This window comes from Cibotium barometz, chromosome 45 (genome assembly GCF_041138505.1).
Source record: "Cibotium barometz isolate CiBa-2024 chromosome 45, ASM4113850v1, whole genome shotgun sequence".
Lineage (NCBI taxonomy): Eukaryota > Viridiplantae > Streptophyta > Polypodiopsida > Cyatheales > Cibotiaceae > Cibotium > Cibotium barometz.
The window spans coordinates 23,995,795-24,000,902 of NC_141090.1; positions in this window are offsets into that span (position 1 = coordinate 23,995,795).

Here is a 5,108-nt window from a genome sequence, read left to right on the forward strand (position 1 = left end):
AGATGCCACCTAAGAGAAAGAAGCCTTTGAGGAAAAGGCCACCCCCCTTCTCTTCTTTACATTCCAGCTTTTCTTAATCCTAGAAAGATTAACTAAGGGATTATTTAAACTCTTCTTATTGTTTACTCTCTTGAATTTAGAAAATTTTATAGATTAGAGTTCTATGAGTCTAATTTGGGTTCATTTAAGTTAAAAATAGAATGATAAAAATGAGAAATGGTCAGCCATACAAAGGAGGTTATGGAAAAATTTTCCAAAATTTTTTGGAAAAGAAAGTTTGTTTTTATGTTATTCCAAAAGAGTAATTCCCACCATTTTTGCATCTAAAAGAAATATTCTAATTACTCCATGTACATATTCACCTATGAATATACATGGATATCACTGATATTAATTATAAAATTTGATTTTTATGCATAGAAAGATGCATAATGGAAATTTTTATTATAAAAGTGTTATTCTTATTAAATTTGATTTTTATGCATTAAAAGATGCATAATGGGAATTTTTTTATTATAAAAGTGTTATTCTCATTAAATTTTATTTTTTTGCGTAGAAAGATGCATATAAAAGGTTCCAAACCCTGGGAAGTGCTTCAAACTTTCCACTCCCAAAGAGGCAACAAGGCCCTAATCAGAATCAAGATGGTGGGAGATTCAGAAGTGAAGGCAGACCCTTCCCTCAGTACACTTTCTCAAGAGCCCCACCTCTTTCAAGGATTCAGAGGGATGAGCTTAGAAGTGAGAACAGGTGTTTTGGGTGTTAGGGTTTTGGTCACTAGCTTAAAGACTGCCCGACACCTGCCATGTCAAGAGGACAGGAAAGTCAAGGACCCAGAGTGCAGAGACCAGCCCCTTCGTATCAGTCAAACCAGCTTAAAAACTGCCCGACTCCTGCCATGTCAAGGGGACAAGAAAGTCAAGGACCCAGAGTGCAGAGACCAGTCCCTTTGTATCAGTCAAATCAAGGCAATCCCAGGAGGACTCTAGCTCAACCATCTGCCTCTGTTCAGAGTAATCTTAGAACTCCCTCCCAGTATTGGAGTAACCAAAGAGAAAGAGTTCCGCCCCAATCTGCAAAACAGCTAGAGCAATTATGATAGCAGAAGTAGTGGAAGAGGAAAGAGGTCAGATTTATGCTGCAATTGAAAACCAAGGGCCAAATCGTCAATTCTCTGTCATCCATACTCCAGCTAAGTATAAGGGTAAACCATTTAAGCTTTTGATTGATTCAGGCAATACTCATTCATTTATTTCCCCAGGATGCCTACATAAGCTAGTCTTAGAACACAAATCAGGGAAACCTATGCAAGTTTGGGAAGATTCTTTTCACTCACCCATGAGACAGATCGTATTCAATTTAATCTAGATGGGAATGTAACTGCCTCGCCAGTTCAGAGTCTTACCTTTGGGAGTTTTTGGCAGAATCCTTGGAATGGATTGGCTCCACAAAAATCAAGCTGACATTCACTGTCACAATGGAGCCATTTCCTTCAGTGACATTCAAGGGAACAAAGTTCAAGGAACTAGAGTTTCCAGATCCCCAAATTTGTAATTAGTAAAAGCTTCTAGGTTACTAAAAAGGGACTTAGAAAGAAGTAGCTCATTTATGTTGTCAAAATGAATCCGGTAGACACAAAATTAAAGGCTAAAGACCCAGAATGGTTAAGTGAGTATGATGATTTATTCCCAGAGCTAACTGAGATGCCTCCGATTCACGCAGTAGATCATGAGATAGAATTGACCCCCGGAGCTCAGCCACAGTAGCCCAGCGCACGTACAAAATGCCAGCCCCTGAAGCCATTGAACTCAAGGAATAGCTTCGGCAGCTATTTTAGAACAAGGGTTTGTAAGACCCAGTGTTTCACCATGGTGGGGAGCGCCAGTTCTCTTTCACAAAAAGAAGGATGGAACGTTAAGACTCTGTGTGGATTACAGAGGTCTCAATCTCAGCTGGCAGTTAAGAATAAGTATCCTATCCCCAAAATGGATGAGCTTCTGGACATGCTAAATGGAGCCCAGGTCTTCACAAAGATAGATCTCAAATCAGGGTATTACCAGATTAGGATTTATGAGTAAGATATCCCAAAGACAGCCATCAATACTCGCTATGGGTACTATGAATTTACTGTCATGCCATTTGGATTGACAAATGCCCTAGCTACATTCAATCTCCTAATGCAGGACATTCTCAGAGAATACTTGGATGATTTTGTTCTTGTTTTCTTTGATGATATTCTGATTTACTCAAAGAATGTAGCTGACCATGAAGCTCACATCCGTAAAGTTCTTGAGATTCTAAGGAATCACCAACTCTTTGCAAAAAGGAGCAAATGCACTTTCTCTGTCGACCATGTTGAATACTTGGGCTTTTTGGTATCCAAAGATGGAATTTCTCCAGATTCTACAAAAGTCCAAGCAGTCATAGATTAGCCTGAACCTAAGACAGTGAAAGAAGTCAGAGGATTCTTGGGATTAACTGGTTGGTATAGAATTTTTATACCTATGTATGCTCTCATAGCTTCCCCCCTGACTTATCTTCTTCACAAGAATACCCCGTTTCAATGGTCCGCCAGGTGTCAGAGCGCTTTTGATAAGGTGAAGACCGCCTTGGTAACCAATCCTGCTTTGAAATTGCCAAATTTCTCTTTACCCTTTGAGGTAGTAAAACTGATGTTAGTGGTTTTGCCCTGGGAGAGGTGCGCTCAGCCAGGAAGGTCACGTAGTGGCCTATGAATCTCGAAAACTCAAAATGCATGAGAGAATTTATGTTGTCCATGACCTGGAGCTACTTTCAGTAGTCTATGCCCTGAAGTTGTGGAGACATTACCTACTAGGTCAAAGATTCACTTTGATGAATAGATCATCAAAACTTAAAGTGGATTTTCACTCAGAAGGATCTCAACATGTGCTAAAGAAGGTGGATGCGAACCCTGTAGGAATTTGATTTTGAAATCAAGTACCGCCCAGGCAAAGAAAATGTGGTAGCAGATGCCCTCAGCAAAAAAGCCTCCTTTCTTGCAATCACAGTGGTGTCAAATCCATTGATTAATGAAGCAAGAGAGAAGATCATGCAGGATAGATTCTTTGGCCCTATTGCTACCCTACGTATGCAGGAAAGCAAAACTCCTGAGGAGTTGAACCGAGTTCAAGGATGAAGGAATTATGTATTATAATAGCAGGCTATGCATTCCAAATGATGAGGGAACTAAGGGTCAAATTCTGAATGAAGCCCATGATAGCCTTATAGCAGGACATCCAGGTTTCATGAAGACCTACATGTCTGTAAAGAAAAGCTTCTTTTGGCCTGGACTAAAAAAGGATGTACTTAATCATGTACGTCAATGCCTGATATGTTAGAAAGTCAAAGCAGAGAGTAAAAATGCCTGGGAAGTTACATCCATTAGACATCCCCCAGATAAAGTGGGAATGTATTAGTATGGATTTTATTACTGGACTACCTTCAATGCAATCAGGTTACAACTCCATCTTTGTGGTAGTTGACAAATTAACCAAAGTTGCCCATCTAATTCTAGTAAAAGAAACCTACACTGCAGTGGATGTGGCCAGAGTGTTCCTCAAGGAAATCTTCAGATTGCATGGCCTACCCACAGGAGAATAGTAAGTGATCGAGATCCCAAATTCACGTCAAGATTCTAGACTGCATTCTTCAAAGCAGTAGGAACTTTCTTGGATCTCAGCACAGCTTACCACCCCGAAAGATCGATGGTCAAAGCAGTAGGAACTTTCTTGGATCTCAGCACAGCTTACCACCCCGAAAGACCGATGGTCAAACAGAAAGGGTGAACCAAGTAATCGAAGATATACTTCGGTCATGCTGTGGCAGGGAACCCAAGAAGTGGCTAAGCTATCTGCACCTAGTCGAGTTCGCCTACAATGCTTCTTATCACCGAAGTGTCAGGATGAGCCCTTTCAAAGCTCTGTATAGACAAGACTGCCTAACAATATTAACTTGGTCCGACCCATTGATTAGGGTCGAGATGTCCACATAGATGCTTGACAACATGAGCAACAGATGCAGTCAATCCGCAAGGATATAAAAGCTGGCCAGGATTGATAGAAGCAGTATGCAGATAAGAAGAGGTCAGACAGAAAATTCGAAGAAGCAGATATGGTCTTCATTCGAGCACGTCCCAAAAGAAGTACTCTAGCTCTTAGGAAGTACAAGAAGTTATCCCCCAGATACTATTGGCATATCTGATTACAAAGAAAGTAGGTGACTTAGCCTATGAACTTCTTCTATCTCCTCATCTCAAAGTACATAATGTATTTCATGTCAACTTACTTAAGAAGTATGTACCGAGCCCGAATCATGTGCTTAATGATGAACTCTTAACTTCTTCAACCCAAGGGTAAATGGAACTCCAACCTGAAGAAATCCTTTATGTTCGAGAGAAGGTTCTTAGGAACAGAATGCTGAGAGAATTATTAGTCAAATGGAAGTTCTATCCTTTTGAAGATGTCACCTGGGAGAAAGAAGCCGAACTGATGCGGGATTACCCCCAGTTTGCGAGATGAGGACATCTCACGTTTTTCAAGTGGGAGAGGATGTAAGATTCCTCCCCAACTCAACTTCATTGAAATTAACTTTACAACTATTATGACCAAATAGAAAAAATTAAGAGTTTCTGTTCACTATTTTATACTCTACTTAAAAAACTCAACTTCATGGAAATCAACCTTACAACTATTATGACCAAATAGATAAAAATAAAGGATATTAGAATACTCATACCCGATTTGATATACAAATACTCAAATTTATTGAAATCAAACTTACAAATATTTTATAACAAATATCCTAAAATTTTACTACAAGCACAAGCTAAGTAGAACTTCCTTAGCCTAATACACTACACTTTGGCATCCACCTCTAGGTATTCACCATGTGGAATCATTTTAGCATTTGTGTCACATAGTAATTTATTCCATGTATTGTAAGCATGCCTTGCATTTCCATGTTTTTGGCATCCACCTCTTGATATTCATCATGCGGAATCATTTTAGCATTGGTTTGTTGATTGATAAGATCATACTGTAAATTATCACATGTATGGGAGGTAAAATTCCATAGAAACATTGCAAACA